The 21303-nt window shown below is 38.4% G+C and overlaps 1 protein-coding gene across 5 annotated transcripts in view; it reads right to left on the bottom strand.

Annotated features, from left to right (window-relative positions):
* Positions 1 to 1629: 1629 nt before the first annotated feature.
* Positions 1630 to 21303, bottom strand: part of TSEN15 (tRNA splicing endonuclease subunit 15) — a 132669-nt gene continuing 112995 nt past the window's right edge. For 3 of the 5 annotated variants that reach the window (XM_067728894.1, XM_067728896.1, XM_067728897.1), the window contains one exon: positions 4527 to 12562. The gene's annotated coding sequence lies outside the window, so the exon portion shown is untranslated. Of the gene's footprint in view, positions 3741 to 4526; positions 12563 to 16163; positions 16538 to 21303 lie in introns of those variants that run through there. The other 2 variants (XM_067728895.1, XM_067728898.1) reach the window with 2 other exon arrangements.

Here is a 21303-nt window from a genome sequence, read left to right as displayed (position 1 = left end):
AGGGGAGAATCAGGATCAGACCCCCAGGTCTCCAGGTATAGGTAACACGATGGAGATTCCTTTCTCAAAGATAAGATTTAGAGGTAGAGCAGGCTTGGAGAGTGGAGGAGGTGAGAGGGGCATTGGAGGGTGATGATAAGTTCAGTTGGGGACCTACAGAGTTTGAGAAGCAAGGGGTTATCTGGTAGAGATAGATGGTACAGTTGGACATACAGGTATCTGCAACTGGAGAGAGATCTGGACTAGAGGTATGCGAATGATATTTACGGAGGGAGACTGCATGACTGCGGATACAAACACCTATGGGGAATATACATAAGTAAGAAGAGAAGAGAGCTCAAGAGGAACAATCACAATGGGTAGCAGAAAAAAGTCCATGAAGAAGCCGCCAAAGAAGTGAGAGCAGGGAAGTAGGGCAGAGAGTTTACCCTTTCTGCTCCTGGTGAGCAGTGCTTCTGATCACAGAGTGGAGGCTGTATTCAAGGCTTCACACTGAACCCGATTCAAGGTCAGGGAAGCATCCTTGATAGGCAAGCCGTGGTTCCCTGTGCCCTGCTCTGTTGCTTATGGGCAAAAATAAACTCAGGCTGAAACTGGGAGCGTGACAACCAACAAGCCAACCTCATGAAGGCTTTCACCCTTCCCTCTCGCTATTTTGGCCTTTCCTCACCTAGGTGCTGGGGTTTCTCCTGGTCCAGGAGTCCAGGAAGACAGCCCTGACTTTGCCTTTGAAAAAAAAAAACAAAACTAAGAAGTGCATTGGTGTTCTGTCTCTGAGCTAAACACGAAAAGAGGACTCTTTTCCATTTTGTGTGAAGCTTTTCTTCCCCAAGCTGCACACCTAGACAGATGGGGGAGCAATGGTTTATTGATGCAGTGGAGCAGTGACTAGGAGAGTGGATGAATATTTTATGGGCACCAGTAGCAGTTAATAAATCATGAGGCGCTGCAGACAAGTGGGTCGCTCACTCCACCCTGGACAATGGCTGCTGAGCTCTAGTCAAGTGGAATCTCCTTTTCTGGCATCTCCAATCTGTCCTGAGTGCTGTAGGGAAGCTGGCATGACATTTCTGTGGGTCTTGATTTCTCAATTCAGTATATGCAGAGGAAAGTTAGTACTTCTGTTTTTAGCTATTGCCAACTAGATGAAGCTCTTATTAGGCAGATTCAGAGGAAATTAACCTAGGAATCAAAAGATTTGGCTTCTGGTCCCAACTCTGCTGATGGCTAGCTGTGTGGCATTGGACAATATACTTAACCTCTCTGAATAATAGTTTCCCATCTCTAAAACAAAGAGATGGATGGATTGGTAATCTTGAAGCTTCCGGTCAGTCTTACGATTTTCTGAGTCAATGAGTTTCTTGAAATGACAATAAATGACTCGTGATGCTGAGTGATCTGTTTCATAAATGATCCTTAATAAAAGTTTCTGTGCTGTATGCTTTGTTTGTAAGGAGCATTGACAACCTCCCTTCCATGTCTAAGGACAAGGGTGCCTAATTTTTAGAAAAGAGAAAAAGAGAAGAAAAGCAAAAACATAGACCTACTCAATAATTAGCTTTGGAAATAAGTACAGAAATGATGAGTACCATTTTGCCAGACTCAATATTTGAGGTTGGTTTATTTATCTATTTATGATTTACAACTTTAACTATATCCGAAAGGAATTTTAGCTGATTACACCAGTAATGAAAACAGCAATGGCTGGTTATATAAACAGAAGTTTCAGCACTATTAAAATTGCCAATTTTAATAATAAAAATAATATGACCACTATTGAATGTTTACTCTGTGCTAATCCCTATATGGAGTATTTTACAAACATTATTCTAGTTATTCCTCATTAGTCCCAAAATAATGGCACACTGATAAGAAAACTGGGCTGAGAAAGATAAATTTCCTTGCCCAAGGTCACCCAATTAGTGAGTGGCTGAGATGAGATTCAAAACCAAGCCTGTCTGATTCTAAATACACTATTATTGTAATAATAAATGATAGCTAAAACTTGCATTGAACTTACTATGAACTAGAAACTAGTCTAAGCAGCTCACCCATCTGGATTCTCTCCATCTTTCCCTGCCTTTGAGCTATTTTATAACCCTGTAAATTGTAAAACACAGATAATAATACAAATTATTCATATCCATAGAAATGCAAATTAATTGATTATTGCCCTGTGGGTGGACACATCTTGCATCTATTAGTAAATTCATTTCTGAAGTCCTTATGCTCTATTTCTGTATGGTTCTTGGAATTCTTTAAACCAGTCGTAATGCCTTATTGGTTCATTCGTTTACTGAATTAAACACAATATTTGACACGTGTTCATTTTATATTTGTAGGACAGCATGATTTTACCCTTTTTAAAAAATATATCCTTCATCAGTGTATCATGCACATTCATGTGTTCTCAGAGAGGGAGAGAGTGACACAGCTCTGCAGCATGGCTGCTGCCGCTGGTGTGTGTGAGCACAGCAGGAGATGAGGCCAGGCCAGGCCAGTGCACCAGCCTTCTCTGCCTCTCACATCTGTGATGTGGTGGTCGCGCCTGCTGCTAACTAAGCTGGTTGCAATCACTGGCTTGGCTGCTCTACCCTCTGGGTGGCCTAATGACTGCTCCTACACCTCTCACTGCTGCAGCTGCTGCCAGAGCATTGCCCAGCTGCCTCCTATTTTGCAGAGTCTTTTTAGGGTCTGTCTATAGACTTCCAGAGCCCTGCTTTCCCCAACAGTGCTAAAGACAAGGGCAGTAGAGACTGAAGGACAGAACTAACCAGCTTTCCGGAGCCATCCCTCTTCTTTTCTGAAATTGCCTTTTAAACGTAAAGATAATGGGGTCCCGTTCGGTGAGCATAGTATTGTGCACCATCACAATCAAACCACTAGGATAGTGTTTCTCATACTGCGTGCCAGGGAACACGGGTGTTCCGTGAATAACTTGTAGATGTGCTGTGATAAATGGAAAAATACTTTCAAGTCTTATGATAACCATTTTATCATGATAGTGATAATTATCGAAGCAATTTTATTTCCTTACCTTTCAAGATCAAATCACTTTGTTTTTACCTTATATAACTTTGGGGATTTTGTTGTTGTCCTAAGAAAACAGTTTTTACAGAAACATCTTATATGCCTATTCATAAAAATATTATCAGTGGGGTTTCGTGATATCAAAACTTTAATAGATGTTCTGTTACAGACCTGGAACCTTCATCCTGTAACACAAAAAGTATAAGAGTTGAGGACTTTTGAAAAAAGATGGAGGTCTTTTTAGCAGCACAAAATCTAGACTTTTTTCTTACCTTTAGGTTTGGGAGCCATGAAAACCCTCCTGCCCCCTCCACTACTACAGGGCAGACCAGTGTAGGAGATCCCAAGTGCCAGTTATCAGGGGGCTGTGACATTCCACACACAATAGGTTTAACAGAGAAAAACTATGTTCCAAACAGATCTCCACAGTGGTTGAAAATAGTTGTTGAAGATGCTGTGCTCAAAATCAGAATTTTAAACAATTATAAACAGAAACACAGAATTCTCTGCAGTTGGCATTAAAATCTTGAAATGAGAGAATTACCATTCTGATGCAAACCAGCTTGAAAACAGAAGAGAAAAAACATGAAAGGGATCGACTGTTATATGTTGGTGATCTCTAAGAATCCGGAATTACTCCTCTTCTCTTTGTGGTGTGTATATTCTCTCTCGCTGACCTTCATTCACTCCCTGGACTTCAGCCACCTCCTCTGTGGAACAGAATCCCAGGTCCCACCTTAGCCCGGAGTTCTTGCCTGAGCTCCTGACCCTACTGGGGCAACTCTGTTTGGATATCTCTCACAGACACTGATGTGTTTTCTTCATCCTCCCACCTCACGCACCCACCCCTCCATCAGCTCTTTCCCTTACACTCTTTGCTGTGGAGAATGACACCATCATCCACTAAAAACATGGGAATTATTCTTACGTCTTCCTTATTCACACATGTCCAATCCATTGCTAAATCCCATCTATTCTATCTCCTAATTATGTCTCCATTGTCTTCTTTCTCTTCATCCTCTCTTGCCATTATATCAAATCAGGGCCTCAAAATCTCTTTCTTGGTTCCTGAAAGCTCATTTTAACTGGTTTACCTGCCTTTTAGTCAATTCTCACCAATGGTAGATTGATCTCTGTACAGTGTAAATTTGATAATGTCACTCTCTTTTACAAAAAATCCTTCTGTGTCTTTCCATGGCTTTTCATTATCTGAGCCCAGTTTACCAGTTCAATCCCATATTTTACCAGGCTCCCATCCTACCATAAATTTTATGCCAGCCACGCTAAATTGCTACAGATCCCCAAATATGACATATTCTCCGTTATGGCCATAGCTCTTTGTTGTGCTACTGTCTCTGCCTCTTGAACTCACTTATCCACTTAGCTAATTTCTTCCCCCACAAGGCCTTCCTGGAACCTCCCAGTTAGCCTTCAGTGCCCCTCTCTTGTGTGCTCATGACATCCTATGGGTCCACTCGGTCAAAACCTTTACTGAGCCCACTCTACCGAAATTGCCAATATAGAGAGAAAGCATTTAGGAAAAAAAACCCTATACTTCTTTCTCTAGTATTTTCTTTTTTTTTTTGAACTTTAGAATTTTATTTATTTTTTATACAGCAGGTTCCTATTAGTTATCTATTTTATACGTATTAGTGTATATATGTCAATCCCAACCTCCCAATTCATCCCACCACCCCCGCCACTTTCCCCCCTTGGTGTCCATACGTTTGGTCTCTACATCTGCGCCTCTATTTCTGCTGATACCCCTGTCCTTTCTTCCATTTAGATCAGATGGGCAGTCTCTACTCAATACCCTTCAGAGTAAGGCCACTAAGTGAAAAATTCAAAGAGCAAGAAATCAGTTAATATTAGCTTTTTGAGTTTCCGCAAGTAGACTCAAGTTGGCCGTTCATTGTTTAAAGGAGAATATTTTAAAAGATCAAAAGCCTAGGTCAGGAATGTTTTACAGCACAAAGTTCATTCTGATTTGGAAGATTTTATGGACTGGCGCCAGAGAAAAAGGAAGCAGAAGCAAGAGTGAGTAAGCCACTGGCGAGTGACTCTGAGGGTGGGTAAGGGTGGCCCAGGAAGGGAGGAGAGCTGTTTTTTCTTTTTTCTTCTTTAACTTTTTGTTTTATATTGGAGTATAGCCAACTAACAATGTTGTGATAGTTTCAGATGCACAGCAAAGCGACTCGGCCATACATACACATGTATCCATTCTCCCCCAGACTCCCCTCCCATCCAGGCTGCCACCTAACATTGAGCAGAGTTCCCTGTGCTATACAGCAGGTCCTTGTTGGTTACGCATTTTAAATATAGGGGAGGAGAGCTTCTAAGAGTTTCACTTCCCACATCCAAGAAGCAAACCGAAGGAGCTGGGAGTAAGTCGGTGGCTCTGAAGGGAACTTTCAGTGGGGAGTGAGAGGGTACAGTGTGTCCTGCATGAATTGGTCACTGAAAGTCAGATGTGAGCCCAGACCCCAGAGCAGATGCCCACACATGTTAGACAATGGTGTTCCTCCCACTGATGTGGAGCCAATGGAGTCTGAATGTAGTCCCGAGGACGAAGGGCAAGGGGAAAACCTCGAATTGTCTATCATTCTGAACTGGCTAGAAGTAAACTTCTCACTATAAGCATAATGAGAGACCAAGATAGAAATTTAATGTCGTCGTAGAAAAGGCTGTTATAATTCGTGCTGTCTTGAATCTGTGACTTAGAATTACTACTTGTGGCTCCTGTTTAATAGTCAGCTTTCTCCACTGGATTGTGGGCTCCTGGAGGACAGGGACTATTTGTATTCATCTTTGTAACCCCAGTCCAGTCATAGTGCAGAGACTCAGTAAATGCTGTCAGATGGAAAACAATGAATAAATAAGCAAACCTGGATGACGAAGGATGAGGATCCAGACAGAAGCAGGGCAGGGTAATTTCCCTTGGTCAGATGTGATTTTCCTTAATGGAATTAGAGCTGAATATCAGAAATAAAGTGTATATTATTTGTTCTTCTGTCTGTTAAGATAAGCTTGTTCAAATTAACTAGTAATTAGCTGTATTTATTTTTCACTAAGTGTGAACTTAGTCATTCTCATTTAATCTTCTTGTTGAGATTATTATGATAACTCAATTGAAGATTTGTTACATTGTCCACTTGGATGATGTCTAAAATTTACTTGAAAGTACTTTAGCTTAGTACTGTGATATAAATGTGTGTGTGTGTGTGTGTGTGTGTGTGTGTGTGTGTGTTGGTTTTACTCTACATGCTAGGGGTAGGTGATTAACATCCTAACCTGGAATTAGCTGTCCAGATGTGCTTAGTTAGATTTTAAAAGTCACACTGAGGAGTCCACACTCCAGAGTACTTTGAGTGCTTCCATTATCGCTATCTCCATCAGTAGTGAAAGGGTTATTCAGTAGCATTTAGCGGAGTTAGAAATAATTTTCAAAGACAATTTGAGTAGTGTCCAATTGTGACTAGCAAGGTACAGACATCTCCACCTGTGCATGAATCTGTCCCACTCAGCATCCTAATACCCCTCAGTGTGATGCCCCAGCCTAGAAGTCCCATTTGGTCCTGTGTCCCATCTCTAACCAGAGGATTTACTGTCGGATTCTGACTCGATGGCTAGCTGATCCCCCCAAGATAATATTTCTGTATCTGCCACTAGTGAAATTGTCCTACAGGGGGCCTAGCAGAGGAACCAAGGCAGGGAGCCAATAAGAGCACATTGTATGACTCCTTGTGTCTGTGTGCTGATAAATGTTTGTGTGTGCGTTGCAGGATTTGTTTTCTTTGTAATGGACCACTTGGTAGCAAGTTTCTTGGGAATGAGACCTAGACACTTCCTCTACCTTTAGCATTGGAGGCCACCATTATTTGCCAAAAGAACCCAACAGTTGTGAATGACTAAATTGGCTTAGATGAGCTGACAACACAGCACTTAATACAACGCACATTATCATTGCTTTTTCCTGACATTTCAGATTTCTGTAGATAAAGATATAAATACATACATCACAATGAAAAAATTTCCACATTATTTCTCTCCTTAATATCCTGACTCTAATATTTTCATAGCATGGTTGACCCTTGCATGTATCATCCACTGGAATGTCACTGCTCTCTTCATCTGAATTTCTTTCTGGCTTGTACTTTATCCTATTTATCTTGGATGCCCCTCTGAGCCTACTATAATATCTCGCCAGGAAGAATCCCTCATCATTAAATGTTTGCTGGCTGGAATGTCATGAAACAAGCTAGATGACAGTGGTATCAGAGTCGTCCTCATTGCAAAGCCCTACCACCCTCTGAGGTCACAGCTGATACTCCAAGAAGAGAAAGGAAAAAGCAGTATTGTCACGAAGGGCTGGGCCCACACCCAAAGCTGTTGGGGACAAAAGTACAGAACCCATGTGGCCATGAAGACGGAGAGAGGGCAGACCCTGATCTGATTGTAGGTTGCCTTCCCATCACTGGGTAGGCAGCAGACTGAGAAAAGTATTGTCCAGCTTTGCTGGGAGGAAGGAGACCACCATGGAGAGGGGATGAGTAGCCCAAGAGAACATCTTTACAACAACTAGATTTTTCAACCCAGTAGCCACGTCTGTCAATAAAATATGAGATTGAAGCATTACTGTTTTACTTGCCACAGATAAGACTTGTGCACAAAGCATGTCAGTCTGTCATCACTAGACTGGGGTTGCTGAGGAGAAGCTCTGACCCAGCATGAGCCCCTTAAGAAGGCAGAATAGGCTCTGAGAGAATGAATCTGACCGCAGAGTCTGGCCCAGAGGCCCAGAGGAGCGTAGGGAGGTGCAGCTTAGTCACGGGTCACTAAATGGCCGGCAGCTGGTGGCAGGGCATTGTTTTGACTAAGGCCACTTGGGTTACCAACCTACCCAGACAGCCTTAAAGCACGGAGGCAATTTGTGGGAAAGATATTGGTAGGAACTTCAGCCAGGCTACAAGAGAACACCAGGAACGGCTGTTCCGATAAGCAGCTGCTCTTTCCTTTACCGAGGGTCCCATGGCAGTTCACCTGGCATTGCTGGTGTCTGCCCAAGAGCTTCACTGTTCACTTTTGCACTATTCACTCTCTCCAGACTGGCTTGGCTTTGCTTTCTCAAACACCATGGGAATGGTTGGACACAGACTCTCATACCTGAAGGGGATGTTAGAGAGCTAAAGATGGGCCCTTGACCCAAGTCACTCTCTGGATCATTCAAACCTCCCTAATCACCACCCAACCCCATTACTGTCGCCACCACCACCAGCAGCAATCACGTCACTGGCCAGTCATTCTACAGCAGCATTCCTATACTTGCCAGCCGGACAGTCATCTGGGGCTACTTATTAAAAATACACATCCTGGGACTTGCCTGGTGGTCCAGTGGTTAAGAATCCACCTTCCAATGCAGAGGTCACAGGTTCGCTCCCTGGTCTGGAAACTAAGATCCCATGTGCCATGGGCAACTAAGCCCATGCGCCCTAGAGCCCGTGTGCCCTAGAGCCCGCATGCCACAACTAGAGAGAAGCCTGTGCGCCACAACAAAAGATCCTGCATGCCACAACGAAGATCCCTAGTGCCACAACTAAGACCTGATGCAGCTAAATAAATAAATAAATATAAAACATATATATACATCCTCAGGCTCCTCTATTGGAAACGCTGGGGTGGGGCTCAGGAAGCTCTACTTCTATTAAGTACCCCCCACTAGAATTGGGCAAGCTTGAAAACTGCACTGGAGCAGTTCTAGAATTTTATTTATTTAGCATCAGAATAGCCTGGGTGCTTATTATTAATACAAATGCAGAGTTCTACCCCAGAAGCCCACAAAAGATTCTACTTCGAAAGCCGAAAGCCCTGGCACAAGACCCTAGGGATTGCAATTAATAAACATTCCTAGGTGATTCTGATAGAGAGGTCCATGGGCCTCACAGTGAGAAGCATTATTTTAGAGAGAAGTCCCATCTAACTTCACACTCTCAGTCTCTAGCCAGTATGATTTGGGAGAAGCCATGTTCTACTCCATTCTGTGATGGGTGGGTCGAAGGAGGACTCTGGCACTTGGGGGACTCCCAGAGCCAGAGGACCAAAACCACTGGTCAGGAGGGGCAATGAGCAGAATGGTTAAGGAGATATGTCACAGCAATAAAGGTAGATCTCACAGTTAAATGAAACAGAAAAAGCTGCATTTATTTATTTTTTTAAAATTTATTTATTTAGGCTGTGCTGGGTCTTAGTTGTGGCATGCGGGATCTTCACTGCAGCATGTGGGATCTTTCGTTGCAGCATGGGGACCTTTTTTTTTTAGTTGCAGCCTGCGGACTTCTTAGTTGCAGCATGTGAACTCTTAGTTGTGGCATGCGTGCAGGATCTAGTTCCCCGATCAGGGATTGAACCCCGGCCCCCTGCATTGGGAGCACGGATTCTTACCCACTGGACCACCAGGGAAGTCTCAAAAAAGCTGCATTTAAATAAGATGTGGGTAAACCAACCTTTATGTATAAATATTCTAATAACAAAAAGACTAAGAATTGCTCACTAATATATCGAACACTTATTATGCCCTGAGCGCCTGAGGTATGCTATCTCATTTAATACGTGCAAAAATTTTAATGTTGTATTTGTGTGCCAATAAGAAACTTATCCAAACACATAGGAAGTAAGTGGCAGAGCCTAGTCTCAAATCTAGGTCTTGTTGAAATGAAAGAACATGGTTTTAATCACCAAGGTGTACTTTAGCTAGAAACGCAGATTACTTCTGAAATCAGGAAAAAGAAACCCACAAATGTAGTGTTATATATAATAAGAGAATTATGGATTAATAAAAGGGACTCTGATCACAAGACCCTTTGGTGGTAGAAAAAATAATCCATCCCCATAATTTACCAATTTTGTAAGCTCAGATTTTAATGAATTGTGTTTTATTAAAATTACACACCTGTAAGGTTGAGGACCCTAGAACTCCCCAAATGTGCCAACAATCGAAAGAGGCAGAAATGATGTAAAAGGAAACCACCTAAGGATCAGAGACTAAATCATTCCCGAGTCCTGTGGAAACGCTGCCTCAGAAATAAATCAGAGGCAGAGGCTCTGTGGGCCTCTGCCTCAGTCAGCATCACGTTCTGGAGCCTCCCGTGTTCATTGTTCAGTGTAGAGGAGGCCTCTCACCCAGGTGTCACACTGTCCCAAAGCCCCAGGGTTCAGGACTGTGTTCCCTGGTTCAGGCCTGCAATCTTAGCCAGGCCCTGGCTGTGTAGACTCCTCTCGAGCAGCAAGAAGAGACAGGGTCTAACCTCTATTTTCTGCCAACGTGCTGTGTGCTGAGAACCAATAGCTATAATCAAAATGCCTCCTGTTGACTCTGCAAAGCCTTGGAGGAGCTTACAAGTGCTAAACACATGTTTCCAAATCCTCATCTCTGAAGCAGTCCTTTAAGACATAAAGGTGCAGGGGCCTGTGAGGGGGAATGGAAGAACAAACAATGTAGCAAGGTGTGGTGGCTAAGGGGCAGAGGGAGACAAAAATAGAGGTGGATCTCCAGCCCCACTTCCTGCCCTGCCCTCCCTCCTCCACCATCCCCTCCCAGAGGATCCTTGTCACAAAAAGAGCTTGGGATACCTGGGAAAGGCCTTTATTTTGCCTATGGTCTAATCCAATCATTTGCACAGATGAGAAATAAGTGCTCTCAGGAGCTCTGAGTGTTTCCTTAAACTCTTTGAAAATGGATGAAAAAATGATAACATATAAGTAATCCCCAAACCACCGATAACCCCAAACCTTCCTACCATTAGGGAGCAGCCTGAATAATTGGTTCCTAAACAATTAAACTCTCTGGTTCTTTCATCAGTCACTTTATTAATAAGTATTTATGGGCTACCCTCTGTAAACCCATCACTGAACTGAGCAAGAATCGGAAACACAGGACCTGGAAGTGACTTCAAGAAGCTCTTTGTTTAATAGGCAAAACATTCTCTGACATAAATCGTACCAATGTTTTCTTAGGTCAGTCTCCCAAGGCAATAGAAATAAAAGCAAAAATAGACCTAATCAAACTTACAAGCTTCTTTACAGCAAAGGAAACCATAAACAAAATGAAAAGACAATCTATGGACTGGGAGAAAATATTTGCAAATGATGCAACTGACAAGGGCTTAATTTCCAAAATATACAAACAGCTCACACAACTCAACAACAACACAAACCAAACAACCCAATCAAAAAATGGGTAGAAGACCTAAATAGACATTTCTCCAAAGAAGACATACAAATGGCCAACAGGCACATAAAAAGATGCTTAACATTGCGAATTCTTAGAGAAATGCAAATCAAAACTACAGTGAAGTACCACCTCACATGGGTCAGAATGGCCATCATTAAAAAACCTACAAATAACAAATACCGGAGAGGATGTGAAGAAAAGGGAACTCTCCTGCACTCTTGGTGGGAATGTAATTTGATGCAGCCCTTATGGAAAACAGTATGGAGTTTCCTCAAAAAACCTAAAAATAGAGTTGCCATATGATCCAGCAAAATCCCACTCCTGAGCATATATCCACATAAAACTATAATTCAAAAAGAGACATGTACCCCTATGTTATAGCAGCACTATACACAATAGCCAAGGCATGGAAACAGCCTAAATGTCCATTGACAGATGGATGGATAAAGAATATGTGGTACATATATACAATGGAATACTACTCAGCCACAGAAAAGAATGAAATAATGCCATTTGCAGCAACATGAATGGAACTAGAGATTATCATACAAAGTAAAGTAAGTCAGAAAGAGAAAGACAAATACCATATGATGTCACTTATATGTGGAATCTAAAATATGATGCAGATGAACTTATCTACAAAACAGAAACAGACTTACAGATATAGAGAGCAGACTTGTGGTTGCCAAGGGGGAGGGGCAGGTGGGGGAGGGATGGAGTGGGAGTTTGGGATTAACATATGCAAACTAGTATATATAGGATGGATAAACAACAAGATCCTACTGTATAGCACAAGAAACTATTCAATATCCTGTGATAAACTATAATGGAAAAGAATTATGAAAAAGAATGTATATACATATAACTGAATCACTTCACTATACAGCAGAAATTAATACAACACTGTAAATCAACTATACTTCAACAAAATAATAAATAAAAGAAATGCATTGCTTAGAGAGAAGGTCAGATTGATAATTAGGGGACAATGCAAGGCAGTAAGATCTGAGTGCTACCTTGAGGAGAACTAGAGATATGGGCTTTTCCTTCAGAAAAAGGAAAAAAGATTAAGGTGGACCGGAGGTATCAAGGGAAGCTTCATGGAGGAGGCCGGCTTTGAACTTACTAGGATTTGGAGAGCAAAAGAGAGAAGTTCTGAGGGCATTCCAGTGGTGGAGAAGTGGATGAAAGTCCTCCCATCTTTCCGCCTATCAAAATCTTTTCAGGTCAGCTCAGGTCTGGCTTGCCCTTGTAGTCTTCCACCATGAGAACTGTGAAGATTAATGCCTGCAGGTATCTTTGAGTCTTCAGAGAAAACAAGTATATACACAGAGTTACAAAAAAGCATCAGTGGGGTTGCATTACATCAGTTGCAATTAAAGTATTCTGGACTTAAAAAAAGGTAACATCCTATATTCCTAATAGCATGGAATTAGAAAAACTAACCATCAAATACCTTTTACACATCTCTTTGCTTGGACACGTTTAAAATGTTAACTTCTAGAGGAAAACATTAATTGGATGGATAAGAGCAAACACTCCTTTCTATATGTGGTGATTTATTTCCTCCACACTGTATAAACCAAACAGCTGCATTTAGAGCAGATACATAAGATTCAATTATAGTTACAGACATTACTAACCTGCCATTTTTCTAAACATTTTGAAACACTGAAAATGTAGTTGAAAAGACAGCTTGCATCATGTTTGATCATGGAGAAGCAGCATTCCATGATGTTAGGTGAAAGCTATATCGAAATCCTACACCTGCTTGCAAATAGAATTTTAACTGGCAATTTGGCTTCTAGGTAATGTATTATGACATAAAATAAATTAATCTTTTTTCTTTCATACAGAACACAAGGCCACAATCAGTGCCAAGTCTGTTCCCTAGAATTGCTTGGCAGTGTTCCCAGATGTTCCAACAGTCTTGTAGCAGAAGCTTTGCAACCCGTTTGCTAGGCAGAGCTTTTATTTTTTTTCCTTCCATTTAACAGACTGCAATATGTCCCACCCTTCCTGGTATCACTGGATAATCGTATTTTCAATTCTTCCTTATGTCTTATTTTCCCAAACCTAAGGTCTTTCTGAAACTGACCTTGTTATTCTAGTCTGTTATTCTCTTCAAGCCTATACGGCTATATTACCCTCTTAAACAGGCAAATCCAAGCCCAAGGGGATTCAGATTCAACTTAAAACGTGTTCCCCAGAATGTCAAGTTTCTCAAGATGTTAATAGATATTCCACGAGATAAAGTGATGTCAAATAATAAAAAGAAACGCTGCAAACCTTCTAAATCTCTAGGGATTTATAAAGCACATTACTTGAGAAAAAACAGAAATCAAGCAGGAAATATATTTAACTTGGTTAAACAAAACTGATTTGACTACAGAATTCTTTCTCTCTCTTTCTCCCTCTCTCTTTCTCTTTTTTTCTATAATACTACTGGAATATAATAATTATAATCATAATAACAATAATAATAATAAAAATAGCTAACATTTATAGCTATCTCTACTCCTTTAGTGATAGTCATGGAAATTTTAACATACATAATTAACAGAGTTCAATATTAATAATTATAATCTTCTTCTGAATCATATAAGAATACTAGAATACTGTCATGCCAGTCATCACCCTCCCTAAGTTATGTTATTCTCTCTTGATATTTAGCCTCATACATTAGACATTAATTTTACCATTATACACAGTCAATATTTATCCTTTCCATTTTCATGTATTGCAAATCTTCCTTTTGACATGAAGTATCTTCATTAGAAGTTCCTTATGTGAAGATGTGTTGGTAGTAAGTCCTCAGGTTTGTGTCTGAAAATGTCTTTTTTTGCCTTGATTTTTGATAGATTGTATTAATAAATATTCAATTCTAGGTTGAGAGTTATTTTCTTACAGTACTTTGAAAATTCGTTTTCAATTCTTTTGAGTTCCACTCTCATTTCTGAGAAGTCACCTATCAGTTAGTCATTGCAGATGTGTCTCCACCCACTCCACCCCAACTTTTCCCTGTTTGGCTGCATCTGTTACTTTCTCTTTGTTTTTATTATTCTGAATTTTTCACTCTGTTATGTATTTCTTTTTACTTCTGTTGTTTGGCACTTGGGGAACTTCCTTAATCTGAAGATTGATGGTCTTCTGGAAAACACTCACTCATGTCGTTTAACACTGAATGTCCCCAATTGTCATTTCTTCTTAGAACTCAGATTATATGTATGTTGGACCTGCTAAGTCTTTCTTCCATATTTCTTAATCTCTTTTTCATATTTCTCTTTGCTTTGTCTCTGTCTCATGTTATGTGTAACTTCTTCAACTTTACCTTCCAAATAACTGTTTCTTTAACTGTGTTTAATATAATGGTAAATCCATTCATCCAGATTCTACTTTCAACTATTATAATTTTTATTTCTACAGATTCATCCAGAACCCCTTTTTCAGTTCTATATCTCTCTCTATATTAATTTATACATATTTATTTTTATTGTATGTTTGGTATCTGATAATCATAATATCATCAGTCTTTATAAGTCTGATTCTGTGTTTTGCTGTTTTTTTGAATCTTATTCATAGTTGTATGCTTTGTATGTGTGTAGAGGTATTTTGGTGAGTATATGGAACATGGAACTTTAACTATGGTATTTCTTTGGGGCTTGCTTGTCAAGTTTACTTATTTGGAAACAATTTGCATTTGTTTCTTGTAGCCAGAGACACTTGCCCTATTAGATATGATACTTATTATAAAGCTATAGTAATTAAGATCATGTAGGGTTTGGCATAAGACTAGACTAACAGAGCTGAGAAACAGATGCTCACATATATGGAAAGTTGATATATGATAGAGGTAGCACTGAGACACTGGGAAAAAGATGGTTTATTCAATAAATGGTGCATGATAATAAATAAAGAGATCCAAGTGGGACTGCACCAGGAAAATGTATCTTAATCACATCTGTTTCTTGATGAAGAGAGATTGTAAGAGAGCTAAATGAATGGCAGTCATTCTTACACTGAGACCCATATATCAGCTTCAGGACAGATATGAACCCAGATGGTATATGAAAAGGTTGCATGTATATGCATAAAAAATTGTAGGGAAAATAGGATTCTATATGCAAAAAATTTAAACTGTTTTTTAGTAATAATAATTGGTGGTGATAGTATTAGCATTGCCTTTTTGTGACTGTTATGTGTCATATGAGATAAAGCAAATGAATAACTGTGGGATGTTCTAATTGTATTTTCCCTTGTATTGTTGAGAATAAGGATTCTCAATGTGGAAGAAAGGAGATAGAGATGTAATCCAGAAGAGGTTAAATGCAAATCCTGTATTTCTGAATTTAATTGGAAATATCAGAATAAATATCATAAACATGCAACATATTCTTTCTTTGTATCAATCTACTTACTTATCTATCATCTATGTATCTGTGTATCTATCTATTTATCTACCTATCATCTATCTAATATATATATTAGATATATTATATCCACTTAAAAGGCCTTGAAGCAATGACTAACCAGTGATATCCTGAAAAACTGTATTCAGAATGTGGTCTTGAAATGCCATTTCCTATTAAAAGAAATAACATATTCTTCATATGTTTCAACATATCAGATATCAAGGAAACTATTAAAGACCACTAGGGTTATGTCAAAAGGACTCAGAAGCCAATTTAAAGAGGCTCCCACTTTATTCTATTCAATTCCATTCCATTCCATTCCTGTATTCTACTTCCAAAGATAAGACAATTTGAATTTCAACAAGGATAAGAATTGTAATGGGTTGAAACCATCAAATATTTTAAGTCCATGCATTTCTAGAGATATTTTAAAAATTGGATGATAAGCAATTGAATCATCTTGAAAACAGATTAAATAAAAGGAAAAAATCAAACATTTATCCTTGCTTTCCTTTGAGAACTGTACCACTGGAAAAACTGAATAGCAAATGAAGAGACTCTTCTCTTTATAAAATTATTCAGGCCAGTAAAATGAGAGAATTAGAATATTACCATTTTGCTAATGTCATAAAAGAACAATAACCAGATATTACGTGTTTGTTGATGAAAGAACATGCCATCCTTTGATTCAAAATACATCAAACCTGAATCTGATCAAGCCCCTGGATCCAGCTTCCAATTTGCAGAAATATATGGGTCTTGTTGAACTGCACTATGGGTAGGCAATCCAAATTATGGGAAACTACAGTTCAAATGACATAGATAAAAAGATGGCATAGATTCTTCAACAGAGGGATGGAGAAGTAACCTGTAGATTAAAAGACATTCAAAGCATATACCAAGTTTCAAAAAGAAATCAGATGTTCATTTTTGTGTCTTGCTTCTTTCACTCAGAATAATGTTTTTGAGATTTATCTATGCTGCTGTGCATTATTTACAATAGCCAAGACATGGAAAAAACCTAGTGTCCATTGATGGGTGAATGGATAAAGAAGTTGTGGTGTATATATACAATGGAATATTATTCAGCCATGAAAAGGAAGAAATCCTACCATTTGTGACAATGTGGATGGACCTTGAGGGCCTTATGTTAAGTGAAATAAGTCAGAGAGAGAAAGACAAATACTGTACGATCTCACTTATATGTGGAATAAAAAAAAAGTCAAAAAACAAACAAACAAAACCCCCAAACTCATAGAAAAAGAGATCTGACTTGTAGTTACCAGAGGCAGAGAGTAGGGGGATGGCGAATTGGAGGAAGGTGGTCAAAAGTTACAAACTTCTAGTTATAAGATAAATAAATACTAGGGATGTACGTACAACATGAAGACTATAGTTAACATTGCTGTGTGATATATAGAAAAGTTGGTAAGAGTAAATCCTAAGTGTTCTCATCACAAGGAGAAAAATATTTTCCTATTTTTTTCTTTCTTTTCTTTTTATTGTATTTATATGAGAAGATAGATGTTAGCTAAACCTATCATGGTAATCATTTCACAATACATGTAGATCAAACCATCGTGCTGTCTGCCTTAAACTTACACAGTGATGTATGTCAATTATTTCTCCATAAAATGTATATATTGAGATATACACACTGATATATCTCAGATATATACTGATATATATACACTGATATATACACTGATATATCTCAGATATATACACTCAGATATATATACTGATATACCTCAGATGAAAAAATTGATATTCATTACTATCTTTACCATCTATGCTGCTGTATATATCAATAGTTCATTCTTGTTTGCTACTGAGTAGTATTCCATTGTGCAAATATATCACAATTTGTTTATACATTCACTTGTTGATGGGTATTTTGGGTGGTTTCTAGGTTTAGGCTATTATGAATATAGTTGCCATGAAAATTTGTGTACATTGTGTACATCTGTATATTGTGAATCACGTTTTCATTTCTCTTAAGGAAATATCTAGAAATAGAATTGTTGGTTTGTGTGATAGCGTATATTTAAGTTATATGAAACTGCCAAACTGCTTTCCAACGTGGTTGTGCCATTTTACTTTCCCACCAGCAGTACAAGAATTATAGTTGCTCTACATTTGCACCAACACTTGTCAGTATTTTGGATCATTTTAGTGGATTTGTAGTGGTATCACATTGTGGTTTTAATTTTAATTTTCCTCTTTACTATTGGTGTTAAGCATTTTTCATGTGCTTATTGAGGACTGTTGCATCATTTTGATATGTGTGAAGTGACTTCAAATCTTGCTCCATTTTAAAGTTATTTTCTTCCTACTGAATGATTTTGAAAAAGTTTGTTCTTTACATATTCTGGATATAAATCTTTTGTCAGATATATGCATTGTAAATCTTTCCTCCCTGTCTGAGGCTTGCCTTTTCATTTTCTTAATCGTGTCTTTGAAAGAAGTTTTTTTTTATTCTGATAAAGTACACTTTATCATTTTTTCTTTTATGGTTTACATGTTTTGAACTATCTGAAAAATCTTTGATTATCTGAAGGCTATGAAGATTTTCTCTTATATTTCCTTCTAAAAAGTTTTTTGTTGTTATCCTTTTAGTATCTGAAGGATCTGTAGTGATGTCTCCTCTTGTGATTTCCCCCCCCTTTTTTTAATCGTGATATATCGAGCTGGAGGTTTATCAATTTTATTGATTATTTTAAGGAACTTCCTTTTGATCTCATTTTCTCTAGTTTTCTTGTATTTTCCATAACTCATTTCAATTTACTATGCTTTTTCTAGATTTTCACATTGAAAGCTCAAATAATTTATTTTTGCCATTTCACCTTTTTAAATACAAGCTTTTAAAGCTTTAAATTTTTCTCCAAGAGTGATTTACAAACTAAACAGCTAAGTGTTTTAGCTGTGTCAAATTTTGACATGTTGTATTTTCATTTTTATTCAATTTAAAATATTTTCTAAATTCTCTTGTGATTTCTTTTCTGACCCATGGATTATTTAGAAATATTTACTTTATTTTCCAATATCTAAATACTTTCTTCCTGTGATTTCTGATTTAATTCTATTTTGGACACAAAACATGGTTTGTATGATTTCTTTGCTTTTTAACTTTATTGAGATTTGTTTTATGGCCCAGAAAATGGCTTATTTTAATAAATGTTCCAAATGCACTAGAAAAGAATGTGTATTCTACTGTTATTAGGTGGAGTATTCTATAAATGTTGATCAGGTCAAGTTAATTGACAAAGTTGCTCTGGACTTTAATATCTTTATTAATTTTTATATACTTGCTCTCTCAATTACTGAGAAATTTTGAAATCTCCAACCATATTTGTGGATTTTCCTATTTCTCTTTCAGTTTGGTTGACTTTTGCTTCATGTATTTTGGAGCTCTATTTTTAGGTGCAAATGCATTAGGATTGTTATATCTTCATGGTAAATTGACTCATTATCATTATAAAATGTCTCACTTTATCCCTGGTAATATTTTTTCTGAAGTCTGCTTCAGCTTCCTTTTATTGGTTCTTGCTTGACATAACTTTTCCCATCATTTTTCTTTTTTTAAATAACAGCTTTGTTGACATATAATTTACATGCCATACAATTAATTCATTTTAAAATGTACAATTCAGTATTTTTTGGCATAGTCACAGTTGTGCAACCATCCCCACCATGTTAGAGCATTTTCATCACCTTATAAAGAAACCACATATCCTCTGGCAGTCACCCCCATTTTCCCTACCCATCCAACCCTTGGCAACAACTAATTTACTTTCTGTCTCTATGGATTTTCCTATTATGCACATTTCATACAAATGGAATAATACAATATGTAGGCTTTTGTGTCTGACTCCTTTAGCATATTATAAAGGTTCATTCATGTTGTAGCATGTATCACTATTTCATTCCCTTTGATTGCCAAATAATCTTCCACTATATGGATTTCTCACATTTTACTTATCCATTCATTAGCTGATAGATAGTTGAGTTGTTTTCACTTTGGCTATTATAAATAATGTTGTTACGAATAGTTATGTACAGGTTTTAGTGTGGATATATGTTTTCATTTCTCTTGCATATACACCTAGGGGTAGAACTGCTGATTCATATAGTAACTCAATGTCTAACATTTTGAGGAACTGCCAGATTGTTTTCCAGAGTAGCTGGACCATTTTACATTCCCACCAGCAGTGTATGGGGGTTCCAATTTCTCTGTGTTCTCATCAACACTTGTTATTATCTGTCTTTTTTATTCCAGCCATGCTGGTGGGAGTGATATGGTATCTCATTGCAGTTTTGATTTGCGTTTCCCTGATGGCTAATGATGTGGAACATCTTTTTGTGTGCTTATTGGCCATTTCTGTAACTTCTTTGGAGAAATGTCTATTCAGATCCTTTAATCATTTAAAAATTGGATTATTTATCTTTTATTATTTAGTTGTAACAGTTATTTATATATTCTCAATATAAGTCCCTTATAAGATATACAATTTGCAAATATTTGTCCCATGTTGTGGGTTGTCTTTTCACATTCATGCTGGTGTCCTTTGAAGCAGAAAAATTTAAATTTTGCTGAAGTCCAATTTATCTATTTTTTCTTCTGTTTCTTGTATCAAACCTTCTATTATTTTCCTTTAACCTAGCTGTGCCCTTATATGTAAAATGGGTTTCTTATAGATAGCATATAGTTGGATATTGCTTTTTATTCAATCTGAGAGTCTTTTAATTAAGGCATTTGGACAATTTACATTGAATGAAATATTCAGTATGTTTGGGTTAAAACTTAAAATTTTGTTATTCTTTTCTATTCACCCATCCACCACTTACTTATTTACTTACTTGCTCTCTTTCTGTCTTTTTTGTATTAATTCATGGTGTTTTAGCATTCAAACATCCAGTATATGCCCAGTAGTGGGATTGCTGGGTCGTATGGTAGTTCTATTTTTAGTTTTTTTTTTTTTTTTTTTTTTGCGGTACGCGGGCCTCTCACTGTTGTGGCCTCTCCCGTTGCGGAGCACAGGCTTTGGACGCACAGGCTCAGCGGCCACGGCTCACGGGCCCAGCCGCTCCGCGGCATGTGGGATCCTCCCGGACCGGGGCACGAACCCGCGTCCCCTGCATCTGCAGGCGGACCCTCAACCACTGTGCCACCAGGGAAGCCCTATTTTTAAGGGCTGTTCTCCATACTGTTCTCCATAGTGGTTGTATCAATTTACATTCTGTTCTCCATAGTGGTTGTATCAATTTACATTCCCACCAACAGTGCAAGAGGGTTCCCTTTTCTCCACACCCGCTCCAGCATTTATTGTTTGTAGATTTTTTGATGATGGCCGTTCTAACTGGTGTGAGGTGGCACCTCATTGTAGTTCTGATTTGCATTTCTCTAATGATTAGTGATGTTGAGCATCCTTTCATGTGTTTGTTGGCAATCTGTATATCTTCTTTGGAGAAATGTCTATTTAGATCTGCCCATTATTGGATTGGGTTATTTGTTTTTTTGTTATTGAGCTGCATGAGCTGCTTATATATTTTGGAGACAAATCCTTTGTCAGTTGCTTTGTTTGAAAATATTTTCTCCCATTCTGAGGGTTGTCTTTTCATCTTGTTTATGGT

Source organism: Pseudorca crassidens, chromosome 2, assembly GCF_039906515.1.
Source record: "Pseudorca crassidens isolate mPseCra1 chromosome 2, mPseCra1.hap1, whole genome shotgun sequence".
Taxonomy (NCBI): Eukaryota; Metazoa; Chordata; class Mammalia; order Artiodactyla; family Delphinidae; genus Pseudorca; species Pseudorca crassidens.
Note: the sequence above shows the minus strand (reverse complement) of the source record. Positions and strands in the feature narration are given on the sequence as shown.